The following is a 20,033-nucleotide window of genomic DNA, read 5'->3' on the forward strand; positions in this document are numbered from 1 at the left end:
TTGCTGCCTGACTTGACAAGTTTTAGTTAGTACAACTGCAAATTGGATGCTTCTTCCGGCTTTTCCCAGTTAGGGGTCACCACAGTGGATCACCTTGTCCGCTCATGATTGGCAATGGAGTTTTATGGTGTCAAGTTGCCAGCCCGGCACCCAACATTCTACAGAAGGTGCACACACTCACACCTAGGGCCAGTTTAGAGTGTCCAATCCACCTGCAGCATGTCTTTGGGAGGAAACCGGAGCACCCAGAGGAAGCCCAACCGAACCACAGGGAGGAGATGCAGACTCTGCACAGAAGGCACCCCAGCTGAGGATTGAACTGGAGAACCTCTTGCTGTGAGGCAGCAATGCTAACCACTGCACCACCATGGCCGCCTGCAATCCTAATTTCAGTGAAGGGTGTAAACCCTCTTACGTGGTGTTTTCTGCGAACTGCACATGTCTCTTTTGTTGTTTTAAAGAGACCCAAGTCAAATTAGTAATGTGAAAAATATGAATAACTGTGTTTGGCTGAGTAGTGTCTACTGCCAATTAACAGCTCATTTATGACCAATGGAGCAGTAAGATTTGAAATATGCACAAAGAAAGGCAGGGAGGGCCTCAAAGTAAATTTACTAATATGGATAAAGGATTGCTAAATAGTTTCAGCTGAATTAGAGAAGATCATATTAAGCTCCCAAATGCCTCGGTTGTATGCATTATGCAAGTGATACATACATGCACAAAATAATTAGTAGCCCCCCCCCCCCAAAAAAATTCACTGCATGGAGTATAGAAAACAGTGAATTTTCAGTACATAATTTTACTGTGCCAGCATCATAGACACAGGTTTGCTATCTACTGTTTTACAGTCCTTCAAAATGTGTGGAGATGATGAAAATGTCATGTTAAATACAAAAACAACATGTCACTAGGCTAATGTTCCTAAAAGAGATTGTAAAACAAACGCAAGTTAACATAATGTCTTGTAGAAATAAGGAGGAAATAAAAAGTGTACACAATGAAATAATCAGAAATTATCCTGAACTGTTTTACGAAATTTAATTTGAAATTTTTTACATAAATCTTTCTGCTGCTGCCTAACAAATGATTCTGCAGGCAGAGGGGAAGACATTTGAAATGGCACTCCCTTCCTTTCTATTGTGAGCCGTCGTCAGTTGCAGTGACAGTTTTCACACCTCTGCAGTAGTGTGGGAGGAGGGGACTGTCAATTCATGCTGGACTACAAAAGAACACTTAGAACAAAGGCATCCAATTTAGCTACAAGTCTGTCTGCTGCTAGATAACTTCAAATTATACTGCAAAAAAAGCTCTGATCTAAACATAAATGAGGGTGATTAGCAACAGAAAAGAAGCAGGCCTAATACAGAAGGAATACAAACTGACAATGAGTCACACATTTCCCATTATATGTCAATGGCATGGGAATTCACAGTTACTTCCTTATGTCTGGCATGAGTCACAGAAAGGAGACTTGAAATGCTTTATGGGAAAGAAAAAGGCTTGAAGGAGAAGAAGATCACATTGCTATAGCAAGCCCCATCGGTAGCCATGTTGTGGTAAACTAGCTAAAATTACTAATAAAGCACTTAGAGTCAATTTTAGGTGTTAAAATAGGTCTGGAAACAAAGATAGACTGAAAAAAACATATATTTTTAGTTCTAACCCGGAGTTTTCCTTTAATAAAACATCTCCTGTCATTCAAAAAAGCTCTGACATTCTCTACTCCCCAATCATTGGGAATCACTGTAAATGGTGATTCTATGTCGAGCGTAACAAACAAATAATTATTAGACAAAGTAGATACTGTATCAAGCAGTTTAGATAAAAAGGATTTAGTATCTTTTAGGACTGTGTCACATTCATCTAGAGGTGGATGTAAGTTTTTTTCAACAAAAATTGATTGTGGCTCTGTGCTCCAACCCTTGCCAGAAACAGTAGGTCTCATGGGTGGGCACTCCAAGCTCTTATGTATTTTGGGAAGCCCATAAATTGTGGAATGGGGGGGTGTTTAACATTAAAATAATTAAACAGACTCTCAGAAATGAAGCCTGTCATGAGTAAGTCAAACAGCATATAATAAACTTTTTCCCTAATTCCTGTGACAGTAGTTCTTGAAACATTTAAATAAGTTGCTTCATCATATAGTAACTTTCTCATCTGTGTTAGATACAGATCTCTGTCAAGTACCACAATACTGCCACCTTTATCTGCAGGCCTAATCTCTACTGAGTGCATATTCTTTAACTCAAATAGAGCAGTAGAGTCATCTGGTGACTTGTTTGAAAAAAGTGGTTTAGAGTAAGTATCAAACAAATCCCTAAACTGTTTTTCACACGGATAAATAAATGCTTCTACCACAGGGACTTTAAGCCCCCTGTTACTATATTATAAGGAGGAAAGCCTATCTCAGAACTGAGATGAATGATGGCACATAACAGGTAATCCTGCGCTATGCATGTCATTCAGTAAATCACCATGGGAGATATCTCTTCTCATTGAAACTGACTTCTGAGACTTCCTGCTGTTTGGAGGCCATCTCTTTGGGTAAGAGTTGAACAGAAGATATTACATAATAAAGGCTTGTTATTATTTAGAAACGTGGATGCCAATTGGACAAACAAATCAGCATACCCATTTTAAATGCAGCATTACATACAAAATGAAATGTTGTCATCCGAAGTTTCATGGTGCTTAGTTGACTCTTCTGTTGTTTTATCCAGTGCTCTGCCATATTGGGTTTTTCAATTTTCCTCACTAGAGTACTGCAGAGGTAATCCATATAATTTATGGGGTGTGAGGAAACAAGCTTCCTACAGACTACAGAAGGGAGGCTTGCCTTCTTAAAAAATGTTTGTTTAAATATATATATATATATATATATATATATATATATATATATATATATATATATATATATATATATTTTTTTTTTTATTATGTTTGTAATTGTTCAAAATTGCTGAAGCATGTTTTGTTTTAGAGTTACTTGATCAAACAGAGGGAAAGTTCTGCAATCACCTTTTTTCTATTACAGTTCTAAATAAATCAAAATATCATGCACAATGAGTGATGAGCATTTCAGGACTATTCTGAAGCTTGCCACTTCTCATTTATTTGTTGCATACACTGATGCTGTTGTCTGTCAGGTACCTGAGTAATCCAGATGAAGGTTGGTGATTTGTAATGTGATTCTGTACTAAAGGAAAATGTGGTATACATGACACTGAACTATTGTTTACTAAGTGTCAAGTTAAGAGAGATACAGGGCACCGAGGATCAAATCAGAATTAGCTATTTTCCATTGAAAATGATTGCCAGAGGAATTTTGGGAGAGTTATACCTTCTTTGTATTTGTGTGATGACAATGTTGGCATATATATATATATATATATATATATATATATATATATATATATATATATATATATATATATATATACATACGTTTGGGGGGTGTGGAGACTTGGCTTTCACATCGGGGGGGGGTGCAGGACATCTTGTCACCCTGAAAAGAAATGCTTGCAGTTTAATTTTTTGCCCTTCCGTATTTTAGAAATCAGTTTTCAAAGTTGTGAATAGTTGGGTTTTAGGTGTTTAGATTTCAATTATGGAACAGGTGATATAATGACTGATCATCACATTACTTGGTCGACTCACAAAATAGCAACCGAACCACATCAACCAATCATTATATCAGTAATACAATAAAATTTCTTTTCTGATGCACTACCTCAATACTTGCATGCACACAACACACACACATGCACATGCACACACACAGACACACACACACACACACACACACACACACACACACACACACACACACACACACACACATACACCAACTGCATATCCCACTTCCTGTTTCAGAAGCACAAACCCAACAAAATGTCTATTTGATAAACCAGACATTCAACCAAAAACATGCACGTCTTCCTGCTGACCAAAGCAGTCATTAACCAAACAATTGGAACCCGTGGAAACAAATGAGTTCATTGCTGCTGTTCATGCATAAAAATGCTTTTTTTTTTTTGCTAAAGCAGAAATTCATAATATCCTGAATTTACATGTTTATTGTAAGAATTATGCCCATGTTCAGAACGCCTTACATCTTTGAGTGTTTTTTCTCATATGACTCTGAATACAAGTTTTTGCTCCAAGAATTAAAACCATCTTCAGAACAACTTTGTTCTGAAGCCTGTTTTCTGAATTCTAAATAAGTCAAAATAGCATTCTCAGGTTAGTGATGTTTATTTTAAAGCAGTTCTGAAACTTGCTATGATGTCACTTCTTCAAAAGTTGATGTTCAAGTTAGCCATTGATGGGCATCAGGAAGCAACTCCTTGCAAGCATATCACGCATAATATGGGCACGTTTTATTAAGTTGTACTTTATAGTTTAAGAGGTGCTTAGTTTCAGTAACAGCAGTGCTAACAAATGAACAATAGTAAATGACTATAACAACTTCAGTGATGTCTGCAGCTTGTCACTACTCAGTCACTTGTTTCTCTAAAGTTTCAAGCTATTCTATTCCAAGCTATGCAATATCAGTCATTAGCAAGCAAAGTGAATCTGTAAAAAAGTCAATTACAATAGTGACATTTTTTAATTGATTTGTAGTTTATCAGTCCAAAATTTCTTACTTTTTAGTAACAGCAATGTTAAGAGGTGAACAACACTGAATCACTGCATAACAACTATAGCTGGATGCAGCAAATAAATTACAGTTACTGTATATCCACTCTGTTAGTCAGTTGCATTTAGTGCATGAAAGATGCTTAGAAACTGTGTGTTTACATATGTGTGTGTGTGTGTGTGTGTGTTTCTACATATACTATGATTATGTCATGAAATAATTAAAACTCATAATATCAAATCACAAAATATCTAATAATTCTGTCCAACTAAAAACACTGTATATTATATACCGTCATACCTCTCAACTGTCCAGATTTTCACAGAATATGCAGCTTTTTGCCTCGTATTTTTGCCGTTTCTCACAGAATTATGGCATTATGTCATATCACTGAGGTCTGAAGCCAAGAAATAATAGCAGACATTTGAGTTTCAGACTTCACATCCTTCAGCAAATTCATGCTAATGCAAAACCTGTTTAATCTATCAACTTTTTAAGTTCATAACAGCAATATTTAAAAGATGTCCCAATTTTTGGGCCTTTGTCCCTCATTATTTGTGGCTTTGTCCAGATTTCATTCTCTAAGCAGTTGAGAAGTATGTATACACCCCAACTACAAAACCAAGATCAAGTTTCATCTTAGTAAGGGTACTGTTAGGGAAACTGTTTTTAGGAATGTAATGTGTAGGGTTAGTGGCAGGGCAGAGTTAAGGTTATCACATGATTAAAGTGGACAAGGAAGGCTTGGTTGACCAGAGATGTGCAAGTAAAAGAAAAAAGAAATGAAAAAACACTTCTTCATGTTACACTCAGTCTTATTAATTCATCACATTTCAGTCTTGGTTTAATATCTGAGGTGTTATTCACAACCTTTTGCAAAGGACTGTGATGCTTTGATTCTATTTTTATGAAAACAGAGGCATTTGCAAAATGAGCAGCTTAAGAGAGAAAGCAATTTGGTCAAGGGCTGGTGTTTTGACAGCTTTCAGAATTATGTGGTGTTCTGTATCTACTGGTTCATGTAGTTTTTTGTACATCTGGATGCCTTTAAAATTGCAATGCATGGTAGCAAAAACATTAGTAGCTTTTTATATACATATTTACAAGAGAAGTCTATAACCATGACACAGAGACACTTTATTGTAGGTGTTTGCGGGTTATCTGTTAATGAGATACAGAAATAAAGCAGAACTTGTTTCCTTTGTCTTTAGTTTCAAGTAACAATATGACAGAAAGGAAAAATCTGAGAGTTGGTTGAATTTAGTAATAATTCTTGAACTGCAAACAGTCATGTAGTCATTTTAAAATACATGTAAACATGAACATTTGAAAATGAATGGAATGATATAGTTATATCACTCTATACACAAATTATCTCATTCCAACAAATGGCATAAATTATTGTATCACAAAAGCCCTTTGTATACATTTACTTACAATGCAGAATCATTTAATTTGCATTAAATGGCAAACTCTGGATGTTCTTCGTGTTTCACTGTTGCAGTCATCACATTTGAGTTATCCCTGCCAGGGTAGCTCTCAGTTGGCCTGAATACCAGAGGTGTAGTATTTCTGCATCAGTTGCTGTCGCTTCAGGACTGATGTCAGGTTGTCAGTGGCATAAAAACAGCCAGCCAATGCCATTACATCAGTCTTTCTTGTCGAGGAGCCCGAAGTAGAAGCAGTTCGCACAAGCACTGGTCAGCTGCTACCTGAGTTTTTCATTTCGGAATTGAAGCTAAAGTCTTCTAAACCTAAATACCCTGTTGGGGATCCTTTTTTCTTGCTCTAACTGATGTCAAAAAATGTTAACAATTGTCTCAACTGTGGAAAGCAAATACCACACCGAGGTTTTCATTCCTACTGTGTCACTTGTTTAGGCCCAGACCACGACATCGCCTGCTGTCACTTTTGTGCTTTGTTCAACGCCAGAACTATATGTCATTCAACCCTTATTGTAGCTAGATATTTTTGCTCTCAGACTTCGACTTCCTATAAAGGTTCGATAAGCCATCCGTCAACCAATCTTCTGAAAAAACGTAAAGACAGAGACAGACCGCAGAGGTCCAAAACTGCTGACAATACTTCTGTTAAGCTAGTCGTCAGTTTTCCCGTCCTCAGTGAGGCGCTTTCACAGCCCCCGATGCCCACTTCTGTGGATTCGCAGGCCGCTATCGAGACCCTTTTGGAGTCTGGTATGCCGCGAGACTATTCATCAACTAAGGATCCTGCGGATGTCTCTACCTTGGATGGGTCCAGAGCTGCTGAGCAGGCACCGGCTTCCGAGGAAGTACTTCGCACTACTGATACTTGACACAGACAAACAACTTCTTTCACGTCTACAGTTCTTTTGGAAACTGCTGAGTTTCTAAGGCCCTGGGTATGAACTACACCTAAAAAAATGATGACCCAAGATCAGGCCCCTGCTTCCTTGCCTCAGTCTCAAATGCTTAAAATGGTAGAAAACCTTATAATGCTTATCAGGGGAAGGCAGGCTACCCCTTCCAAAAGGAAAAGAGACTTGTCCTCAGTAGTTTTATCTGAACAGAAGTCCGATGAGTCTGATGCACCTGAATATGAAGATATGCAACCCCTCTCTGCTTATGTGGATTCTGATCGGAGGAATCCATCCCTTCAGCCTCCCCAGCTGAGGACCTTTCCTTTGGGGAAACCCTACATACTTTAAGGGAGAATTTCCAATGGGAATGTCAGGACTATCCTCAGTCAGAAAAGAGACTCAGGCAATTCTTAGATCTTCCACAGCACAGACCTCTGGCCATTCCTCCTGTCCTGGATGTTGTGGATGATGTCTTTCTGGAATCCAGTCTGACCCCTAACACCCTCTGTCCTGCTCCCAGGAAACCTCCTCGAGGACATCTCTCAAGGACCTAAAGGAATCAAAGCAACTTCAGCTACAAATCCCACCCCTTCAGATAGGGATTCCAGAGCATTACATAGATGGGTAAAAAAGTATACACCTCTGCTACTCTTGCTATTAGAGTATTAAATTATCAGTTCCATATGCTGAAATATCAGCATCATACCACGGAACTCCTCAAACAAAAATATCTTCTTTCCCTGCTTGTGCAGAAAATAAAGAGTTACAGGAGTTAATGCATTCTGCAAGTCAAGTGACTTAGCATACCTTACAATGTGGTTTTGATGCCCTAGAAGCATCTTGCAGGGTAGCAGTTAGAAGACATGCTTGGCTTAAGGAATAGACCTTGCCAGACCATGTCAAAACCAAATTATTGGATGCACCCTTGCACAAAGACAACTTATTTGGCACCAAGGCAGAAGAGGTCCTAAAAAAGATGGAAGAAAAAGCTAAATCTATGCAGACAGTTAAGGACTTCTTACAGGTCCAGCCAAGCACTGGTCCTTTCCTGCCCCCCTTCCCCCAAGGTCAGCTCAGCCCAGACCCAGGGGAAGCAGGTCCCCCCAGACAACAGCCCGAGAGAATCCAGAGATCTAAGCGATGGAGTTCCTCCTCTTCAAAACCAGGGAGTGTTAAGCCACCCCCTTATGGTAAAAGCTCACAATGACTTTACACTTCTACCCCCTCTCTCTGCCAACCTGCACTTGCCCCTAGGAGAAAAAACTCTCCTTCCATGCAAACAACTGGGCCACCCTTACCAATAAACACTGGGTCCTCAACATAGTGTCCCAGGGATACAAATTTTATTTTCACACTCTGCCAACCCCAAAAGGGTTGCCAGATCTACCCACAAACCAGCGGGCAGAGTCCAAAAAGAAAGCCCTTTCTCTCCTTGCTATGAGGGCAATAGGGCATGTTCTTGCAGAACAGACAGGCCAAGGTTTCTACTCCAGACTCTTCCTGGTACCCAGGAAAGAGGGCACATGGCACCCCATACTCGACCTATTAATTCTAAACAACTTTCTGGTGATACCAATCAACCTCCAGCAGCTTCTTCCTATGCTTTCCAAGGATGCTTGATTAGCCACCCTAGACCTAAAAGAGGCCTGCCTATGCATCCCAATCAGGGAATCATGCAGGAAATACCTACATTTCAGAGCAGGATCACTGCGCTTTCAGTTTTCTGTGCTTCCCTTTGGCTTATCCACTGTTCCCAGAGTTTTCACAAAATGTCTGGCTCCCACCATTGGTTTTTGCAGGCAAAGAAATATTCAAATTTATCCATACTTAGATGACTGCCTGATTCAGGCAGACAGTCAGGAAAAGCTGCTAAAGCACCTGACCTTTGTAAAGGAGCTACTGACCTCCCTGGGTATACTATCAATGAAAAGAAATCAAAACTAGTACCCACTCAAAAAATGTTATTGCTGGGAGCAAGCCTGGACACAGCATCCCAGATGGCATTCCTTACACCAGAAAAACAAACCTACCTGACAACCTACTTCTCTCAACTAGCCACCAGGACCCAGTTATCCGCAAGGAAAATCCTGCAAGCTCTAGGTTTCATGGCCTCCTGCATTCTATTCATTCCATTTGCCAAACTGCATATGAGGAAACTACAATGGTACCTAAAAAGCCTTTGGTGTCAGCCTCTCAAGACTTGGAAACTCTTATACCAATGATACCTTGCCTAAGGAAAGATTTTCTTTGGTGGGCAGCAGCATGCTACCACAACAAGGGACTTCCCTTTTCACTAACCCATGCTGCCTAGACCCTCATCACTGATGCATCAGACTATGTCTTGGGGTGCACTGCACACCTGGATGGCAGGTGCATTCAGGGCTAATGGAGCCCAAGTCAAATACATCTGCACATCAACCAAAAAGAAATGCTAGCTGTTCAGCATGCCCTGACAGCTTTCAGACCACTACTCTCCCCGTGGCCTCTGCTGTTCAAAACAGACAACACCCCGGTGATGTGGTATATCAGTAGGGTAAATCTAAAGTTCTCCCTTTTGATAATATAACCATTGAAGTCACTTTAATTTGCTTTGTAGGCTTCCATGAATATATTCCTTTGGTACATAAAATCACTAACTAAAACAGCACCAGACTTGCAGATATATAGTTGAATTGATGATAGTATAAATCTCTCACAATTCTTAAATATTAAATTCGCAGTTATCCTTACGAAGTAGCTGACAACAGTCTGAATATAAAACTATATGGAATGTAGAGGGAAGGACCTCCATCAATTAAGCTGAAAATGTCCAATGTTGTGTCTTTCGGCTTAACCTGGTTAGGGGTCACCACAGCGGAACTCCGGTCTGCTAATGATTGGCAGTAGATTTTTACGTGCCGTGTTGCCAGCCCTGATGCACAACCTTCAACGAAGGAATGCCCATTCACGCATGCCTCCACACAGAAGACGCTCTAGCTGAGAATCGAATGGGACAACATCTTGCTGTGAGGTGACAATACTATTGCAGCACCACTACCGCAGGACAAGCTGAAAATGCCCAATAAATGGAAAAAAAAACTCTGCTAAAAGTTGGCTACAGCAAAGACATTATATGTAAACAGTAAGTGCTAACATTCCTCTTTTGTTAATTGGAATGTTTCATTTTTTTTGTCTTACATAAACAAAGAAAGGAAAGGAGTTATAAACAAAAAGGTAGAACAATATAGATGCTGACTTCCAATAACCTTGAAATGGATAATGTTCTGTTCCATTTACACATGTCCTTGGATTCTTGGATGTTGCATCAGAATCTGGATCATCTAGGCTAATGATTACCCAACAGCTGACTACATCTTGAAGGAAGGCATAGGAAAATAAATTATCTGCATCATTTCCTAATTTAAAAAAAAAAACACACAAATGAAAAATGATGGCTGTGAGTTTGAATCAATGTCATCACAATGACTTTCTGATACAACTGAAAACTTTCATTATATTTAGTCACATGCTAAACAGTGCAGGAGTAATGACGAAAAATTCATTATGGAAAGATAATTAAAACAATTGAAATAATTATCTGTTGAACAGCCCTTGTGTCAGAAAATGTTACCCCTCCTAAATAACTCTCATAGCACTGATACATAAGCTAAATACAGCAAGGCATATCCTCTTAGTTCAAGAAATCTAGACAGCACCAAAAACTGGGGGAGAAAGGCCCAAAAGCAGAGACAATTTTATAATTGCTCTTACAAACTTAGAAATTTGATAGAAAAGGAGTTATGTATTCACCATAACTTGGAATCTGTGCTATACATTGTCATAACTCATCATGGATGGGTCTTGGATCTGACCTTGGATCTGAGCCAGTAACTGAAGGATAGATCCAGAGCTCAAGCTCCTCCCCTTCCCATAATCCCTTGGTGACTCACAACCCTCAGATGGAGTTTGCTGGACAGATATAAAGCAGTCTAGACTGTGTATAAAACTGAAGACTCCTCAAAGGAAGATATCCCTCCGTATCTGCCAAATCTCCAGAAGGAAGGGGGTAGGAGGTGGGAACATGATGAATAACGACACTGGATAGCACAGATTCCATGTTACCATGTTATGGTAAGTATATAACTCTTTATCTGATGCTATCTGTGTGATTATTCATCACAGATGGGTCAGAGCCCCCAGCTACTATGAACCCTGGGAGGCCTCAGGGAAGGATATGCTGGAGCACAGAGCAACCAAAGGAAGCCCTGTTCCTAGACACTAAATCCATCTTATAGTGTATAACAAAGGTGTGGGGATTGGACCAAGTAGCAGCAGTGCAAATCTCATCCAAAGAAAGCTTAGCTACGAAGGCGGAAGATGTGGCTACTGACCTAGTAGAGTGAGCGTTAGTCTGGAAAGTTCCATTTTCCTGGTATCATAAGTGTAGAAAATACAGCTGGTGATCCAAAAGGAAATCAATACTTTGGTAACTGCCAGACCTTTTCTGACTTCAGAGAAGGCTACAAAGAGCTAATCTGACTTCCAAAATTCTTCAGTCCTCTTAAGATTAAAAACATAGCTGTCTATGGACGTCCAAACAATGCAACATATATTCCCCTTTATTAGAGCAATTGTGGAAGAACACAGGAAGCTGAATAGATTGGTTAAGATTGGTCTCTGAAACTATCTTACGGATGAATTAAGAATTAGTTCTGAGAGATACATTATCCTTGTGGAGGACCATAAAATGGGGTTTATTGCTGAGAATACAACTAAAAATAAAATAAAATAGAATAAATTACCAAAAGAACACTGTTCAGTGTTAAAGGTTTTAATAACAATCTTAGCACCTTGGCCAAAAGCCTTCAAAAGGGCTATTGGCCGAGGGGCTAAGATTGTTATTAAAACCTTTATCACTGATCAGTGTTCTTTTGGTTTAATGCTATGAGCCTGCAGCTCAGAAACTCTCTTGGCAGAAGTAATAATCACCAAGAAGGCCATTTTCCAGGACAGGAATTTAAGATCACAAGATGCTGCAGGCTCAAATGGCTTTTGTGTCAAAGACTGCAAAACCAGAATTAGATCCCATGGTAGGGAGGGATCTTTGACAGGAGGTATGAAGAGAAAGATCCTTTTGAGAAAGGCCCTGCACAGTCTGAAAAAAAAAGGTGGGACTTTTGTTTAAATGGAAATTAGCGATGGCTGCCAATTGGAGTTTAATCATGAAGAATTAGCCCCTTTATGAAAATGGAAACCCAAGAACAACAACATGTCAGGAATAGGGACTGAAAAAAGGTCTAGATTGCATTGCCTGGCCCAAATAGAAAATCTCTTCCATTTACTAGAATGCACCTTCTTGGTAGATGATTTGTGAGAGGCTAAGATAATATTCTTAACTGGAGAGGGAAGCCTGGACTGGGAAAGGATCACTGAAACTGGAGGAACCATGTGTTTAGATGAAGAGACTGGAGACTGGGAAGAGGAAGCTCCAAAGGGTGGGAAATGAGATCCGGGGCAGGATCCAATATCCAGGCAGGATATTTCAGATGAGACCAGAGCAGGGAGAACCACTCCTGACAAGGCCAAAAGGGGGGCAATGAGGATGAGAGGAGTCTTTAGGTGACGAGCGTTCTGTAAGACTTTGGGAATGAGAGAAGTTGGGGAGTAAGCATAAACAGTAGACGTCCCAATGGACAATTGTGAACCGGAGCATCCCTGTGTTACTCCCCCATCAGGGGGATCAGGGCAAAATAATTGCTGTATTTGTGGTTGATTGGGGAGGCAAAAAGATTGTAGCAAGGAAGACCCCAGCAGTCAAATATCTGATTTGCCACTGACAGATTCAGGGACCACTCATGAGGACTCTCAGGATAGATCTGCTGATTTTATCAGCCAACACATTGGAATTGGGAATATGCATTGCAAGAAGAAAGCACCTGGAAGACATCACCCATTCCCACACTCTCATGGCCTCTCTGCACAGGGGATAAGACTGTGTTCCTGCCTGCTTGTTGATGTCCCAGACCACCACCATGTTGTCCGTTTGAATTACTATAGTCCCAAGAGGGAGGCACTCCTGAAAGGCTTGCAGCTTTAGAAGGACTGCTCTCATCTCCAAGGCATTTATGTGCAATTTTGGTCTTTATGAGGGACCACGTATCTTCAACCATAATTCTCCGAAAATGCCCCCCAACCCCAACTGTCAATTTTGATTTGATATTATGCATCCTTGAGTTCCAGCATGCACATCCAGTCATCCTTGCGCAGAAGAGACACAGTAGACTGAACAGTGACCATTTGCAACTTGGACTTCTTGACTGACAGGTTCAGTTCACTGAATTTCAAAATGAGACGCAGGTCCATAGTCTTTTTGGACACCAAAAAGGAGCAAGAATAATTTCCAGACCTTCATTGTCGTGTTGGGACCTCTTGGATGGCTCTTTTTTGAAAAAGGTCTTGGACCTTGAGATAGGCCAACTCCCTTTGGTGGGACATTTGGGAGAGAATTTTGAATTGGAGGGGGCTGTTAAAAGGGTATGAAATAACCCCTGGAAATAATCTTTAACATCCACTGATCTGAGGTGATACTTGTCCAGGCTAGTGGGTGAAGAGAGAATCATCCCCCAACTGCCTCCAGTGAAGGACAGCCAGACAGCACTTCAGGAACACTGAGTGGGCTTCTCCAAGGAGGGTTCCGGGGAGCCCATGTTCTGCAGACCCCCTCAGCCTCTGGGGCAGCATCTGCCATTGAATCCCCTACCCTGGCCAGTGGAATAGGATTCCTGTGGAGCATCCTGGTAGGAGGACTGATTCCTGTGTAACCAAAGTTTCTTACTACCCCTCTGATTCTTGGAAAATGGGTCATTGGAGAGTTGGGAACTTGATCCACACTGTGGACAGTCTTTCCCTCTTGCTCACTGTGGGTAAATGTCTCTTTGACGGATGGACCAAATAAAGTTTCCCCATAGAAAGGGGAATTAGTAAAAGACATTTTAAAGGATTCCGCAAACCTACAAAATTGTAGGCAGGCATGCCATCTAATGGCAATGCCTGAGCCCACCACTCAAGAGGTGGCTGCCACATTGGAAATTAACCTCATTGAAGCATTAGCCAGGCAAGTTAGAGTGGATAGCTTCAGAGAGACCAATTTAAGACTCTTTGGAGGCAGCAACTCTGAAAGGGAAGTAGTGAGTTCCAACGCCAAATCTCTTTGAAGCCGGGTGAAGTGTGCCATGTAATTGACTGCTCTCACTCCACATGCAGCTGAGGAAAACATGTGCTTTCCAAAGCAGTCAATTGCCTGAGACTCCCTGTTTAGGGGGGTGGACTGTGGAGCTCTGTTCAGTGAGCTTCTTCTTAGGAGCTGCAGCTACCAAGATGGCATCAATGGGGACACCCTTACTCTAAAAGGTTTTATCTTTGGGGGGAACTTAGAAATTTGTCAGCCTTTTTAGGGACTGGTTCCCCTGTGGCCGGCTCCTTCCACAGCCTGTCGGCGATGAGTTGTATGAGCTTGTTTGCAGGGGGGGACACCCACGTAGAAGATGGACCTGTCTCAAAGACTTTTGGAAACATGGATTCCTCTAAAAATGGGGGTGGGGAAGATCATCCACCTCTTTGCTTGAGAATTTTGAGGATGTTCCCAAAGGACACTTCCTCAGACAGAAATCAGAGGGACCCATCTGCCTCCTCGAAATCCATGTCCTCAGTGAGGAACTCCCTAGGGGAGTCCAAGTGCCTCCTTTTGCATGTCCACTTCTGAGAAGGCTCCTCCATAATGGGCTCTGGGGAGGATATGGAAGAGGCAAGGACCCCAAGGAGGGTAATGCCCATCTGAAGGTGCTCATGGCAGGGCTGACCCTGGACGAATGATGAGGGCTCAACGCACAAAGTCAAGAGGGGCTGTGGAGGACCTAGAGATGAAGAAGAGGTAACTGTCCAGCTGGAGAAGGTGCTCTATAATGGGCTGGATGAGGCCCACACTCTCTATGGAAAGAAAAAGGTAGAGAAGGACCAAGAAGGGACTATCTTACTAATGAAAGTTAGTTAAGAGAGTTAGTGTATAAAAGACCCCTAACAGAAGACTACCTTAAGGACACATGAAGAAAAAGGCGGGAACCCTTAGAAAGCTACCAGGAGAGGAGGAAATCTAATTTAAGTAAGCTGAAACAAGGCAGTGGTAAAGAGCACAATAAAAGCTATAAAAAAAAGGAAAAAAACCCACAGAGAACAGATTTAAATTAGCTTATCTGAACTGAATGAGCTTGAGCTGCAAGATACACGTCCTTCGCGATTTGCAGCAAACAAGATATGGGGGTTGTGGGTCAGCAAAGGATTATGAGAAGGAGAGGAGCTTGAGCTCTGGATTTGTCCTTCAGTTGCTGACTCAGATCCAAGGTCGGACCCAAGATCGTTCAATGATGAATAATGACACGGATAGCATCAGATCAACAGGTTTTGTGTTAGCATGCCTTTTCTGAAGGATATATAGCATGAAATCAAATTTATGTCATTATTTAGTGGCTTCAGTCCTCAGTGATTTGCCAGAAAAACACAAATTTTATGAGGAACAGACCAAAATATGAAACAAACATCTGAACATTTGAGAGGTATGTAGAGAGGTGAATATATTTGGCATTTTTGTTTTACCTTCTAACTAGCCCATATTCACTATTTCTACCATCTGCAACCCATCACACCTAAAATAACATCCATAAGAGTAGAATTTGTAAGATTGCTATTACAGTGGGTGGAGATAAATCTACATGTACTGACCTGCATGCCAAGGGAAGAGTCCCCAAGTATATTATACTGTCTTACAACACAGTCCAGCAGATGTTCTTTTAATCACACTAATGTTTTGTCTTTTTTTTTCTTTTCATTTCACTTGCATGCATTCTCACAGCATAAAAGACATACTAAGATGAACTTGTGATTAAATCACAGATTTAAAATCCCATAATTAAATAACGTATAATCTGGTGTAATAAAATAAACATATTTAATATCAAATGCCAGTACAAAAAGATGGAGGGGCTGCAGGCCACTAACCCAGTAGTATCATCTGCCACTGGCCATTCCTGCAGAAGCATAGTTGGTTCATTTAGCACCTTGAGCTGGTGCTATGAACCAGCACCCCATTCATTCAGCTCTTCAAGTAAAGAGAGAAAAAAAAAAACAAAAAAAAAAAAAACAAATATGGATGTTCCTTCTACTGACAATCCAACCAGTTGGTCAGATGCATGACAACCTCCCAGCCCCAGCCATTAAGGTCACTTTTCTGTGCCCTGTCCCCATCCTTCTTTTAACTTATTTTAGTTAGAAAAGAAACATTGTTTTTCTTTTCAAATGTAGCAAACTGTTTCCTACAAATGTTGCATACAGTTGCTACAGTTTATACCTGCCTGCATGGAGCTCTTCGGTGTTCATGCTTTAGTTAAAAAAACAAAAACAAAAACACTTCTTTTTAAACTGTAGCAAACTGCTTGCTACAAATGTAGAAAGCGGTTATTGCAATTTACAGAGCTACAGAGCTCATATTTTAGTTTAAAGAAATCTTTTTAAACTGTAGTGAACTGCTTACTACAAATGTAATAAACAGTTCATACCCTGCCTGTACAAGGCATTACAATGCTCAGGATTTAGTTACATTTTTTCTTTTTACTTTTAAACTGTAGCAAACTGTTTGTTACTGTTTAGACCACACACAAGTGTTTGACCACAAAGGCATTAAAGAGAGATTGGGATCATGCCTCCCCAACAGTTTGCACCTGGGGCAATTGCCCCTCTTGTCTCGCCCAAGCTATGCTACTGCATTCCTGTACCAAAATATAAATAGGTTTCTAAGTTTCTTCCTGAGTAATGAACTAATCTATTTCACGCAAGCATTATGAACAGTATGGTTAAGATAAAGCACTCAGTGAGGCAGGCAAAACTATCCAGTACCATAAAAACACAGTATTAATAGACATTGCATTTTGATCAGCCCTAATCATACTAGATATGCACAGCAACATCTTAAATGGCTGCTGCTTCTTTGGTGGGACTGCACAGTCTAATTCCCAGAGGTAATCTGTCAATAGTTCCATGTTTGGGTTCAAGGGAACTTTAGATTCAAACTCTTTGGAAATGCTGACTAGTTATTTTTTGTTGACTTTAAAAAGTAAAATTACACAGGAACAGGTGAAATGTGCGGCACAAGAAAACTGTGTCAACTTGAAGTAAAAACCAAGTACTGAACCAACACGGCTAGGCAAAAACTCTGTTTATTGAACATAAAAAAAAGGTGATAAAAGTAAGCGGTTTTGCGATAACCATTCCTTCTTCAGACTGATAAACAAGTAGAAAGACATGAGTTTAAAAAAGAAAGCAAGGCCAATTAGCTATCATATGCAAATCTGATAAATTAACTAAAAGGTACACACACACACAAGCAATGCAACAATTGTTATAAATATGAGGGAAACAGTACAAATAAAATCTTAGTTTAAAATCTTTGTTTAAAAACAACATTAATGTTTAAACGGGCATGCTTTCAAGAATGGTTTAAGGCTAGAGACGCCATTTAATCCAGGCAGTTTCTCTGCATTCAAGAGCAAGATCCATTTCTGTTCAGGCTTTTCTGTTTTATTAGCTGTATTACCCTGTCTAATACTAATGCCCAAAATCTGAAGTACAAAGAAATTAAAAGAGTGTTCTGAGCCATGTAAACCAATGTGTTGTGCTAAGGCGTTTGTATCTTTCTGGTTCCTAATATCCCTATAGTGTTCGAGAATCCTTTCCTTCAGTGGGCTGTTAGTTTTGCCTATATAGAAGGCATGACAGACCTGGAAGCTTGCAAAATAAACAATATTTGGAGGTCTGCAGTCAGCATAAAAATCAAGTTCGATTTTAAAATTAACGTGAGGATGTATGTAAGTTGAGACTGTAAGTATATACTTACAGGCTGAACAAGATCTATAGGAAAAAGTCCCATACCTGGTAGACTGAGGCCCTTTGATACAGTGTTGTGATTTATAGCACAAATGTTTCTTCAAGGACGTATTGTTTTTAAATGCAAAATGTGGTGTGCTGTCTATAGTCCCTTTCAGTTCAGCTATTGTGTGTAGGATATTCCAATTCTGTTTAATGACCTCACAATATTTATTGATGTCACTAGAGTAAGGTAGAGAGACTCTAAAAGTATCTCTCACAGCTAAAGTTGCTTGTGGAGCATCAGATGGAGTATGGTTGCCAAAATGGGCTTTACATTTCACTTTCCTTTCTTCCCATGCAGCATTAATTTGAGAGTCAGTCTGTGCCTCTTTGTAGCCTCTGTCTAAAAAGTCACTCTTGAGAGAGTCAGTGCTAAACCCAACTGAATGTTATCATTGTGCAGTCTCATTACTCTGTAAATCTGCCCTTTTAGAACATTCCGGGTGACATGCTTGGGATGCATGCTATTTGTATGCAGTAAGTTATTCTTCCTAGTGGGTTTGCTGTAGACCCTAGTATACATATTATTAAGGTCTCCTTTATTGATCTTTAACATCTAAGAACTCCACTTCTACAGCAGAACATTTACAGGTAAATTTTAAGAAACCAGTAGTGCCATGCAAGTAGTTGATAAACTCATTTAACAGTTCTCACGAGCCAAGCCAAAGCAAAAACATATCATCCACAAAATGTACATACTCTGTTCTCTTCATAAGCATTGTTATGTAACAGACAGGATTTCTCTCATTGCACCAATGCAAGGTTGGCGTAGCTATTGGCACAGGCCGTGCCCATAGCCATGCCAATCTTCTGTAAGAAGAACTAATTCTCAAACACAAAAACATTATTCTCAAGTACAGGCTCAAGTAATGTACAGAGCAAATTCACTTTCTCATTAATAAAACATCTCCTGTCATTCAAAAAAGCTCTGACATTCTCTACTCCCCAATCATTGGGAATCACTGTAAATGGTGATTCTATGTCAAGCGTAACAAACAAATAATTATTAGACAAAGTAGATACTGTATCAAGCAGTTTAGATAAAAAGGATTTAGTATATTTTAGGACTGTGTCACATTCATCTGGAAGTGGATGTAAGTTTTTTCAACAAAAATTGATTGTAGCTCTGTGCTCCAACCCTTGCCAGAAACAGTAGGTCTCATGGGTGGGCACTCCAAGGTCTTATGTATTTTGGGAAGCCCAGAAATTGTGGAATGAGGGGGTGTTCAACATTAAAATAATTAAACAAACTCTCAGAAATGAAACCTGTCATGAGTAAGTCAAACAGCATAAAATAAACTTTTTCCCTAATTCCTGTGACAGTAGTTCTTGAAACATTTAAATAAGTTGTTTCATCATATAGTAACTTTCTCATCTGTGTTAGATACAGATCTCTATCAAGTACCACAACACTGCCACCTTTATCTGCAGGCTTAATCTCTACTGAGTGCATATTCTTTAACTCAAATAGAGCAGTAGAGTCATCTGGTGACATGTTTGAAAAAAGAGGTTTAGAGTAAGTATCAAACAAATCCCTAAACTGTTTTTCACACAGAGAAATAAATGTGTCTACCACAGGGACTTTAAGCCCACTGCTACTTAAATATTATAAGGAGGAAAGCCTATCTGAGAATTGAGATGAATGATGGCACATAACAGGTAATCCTGCGCTATGCATGTCATTCAGTAAATCACCATGGGAAATATCTCTTCTCATTGAAACTGACTTCTGAGACTTCCTGCTGTTTGGAGACCATCTCTTTGGGTAAGAGTTGAACAGAAGATATTACATAATAAAGGCTTGTTATTATTCAGAAATGTGGATGCCAATTGGACAAACAAATCAGCATGCCCATTTTAAATGCAGCATTATGTACAGAATGAAATGTTGTCATCAGAAGTTTCATGGTGCTTAGTTGACTCATCTGTTGTTTTATCCAGTGCTCTGCCGTATTGGGTTTTTCAATTTTCCTCACTAGAGTACTGCAGAGGCAGTCCATATAATTTATGGGTTTTGAGGAAACAAACTTCCTACAGATTACAGAAGGGAGGCTTGCATTCTTAAAAAATGTTTGTTTAAAAAAAAAAAAAATATATATA

The sequence above is a fragment of the Protopterus annectens genome, chromosome 10.part0 (assembly GCF_019279795.1).
Source record: "Protopterus annectens isolate FY-2018-M chromosome 10.part0, PAN1.0, whole genome shotgun sequence".
NCBI classification, from domain to species: domain Eukaryota; kingdom Metazoa; phylum Chordata; order Ceratodontiformes; family Protopteridae; genus Protopterus; species Protopterus annectens.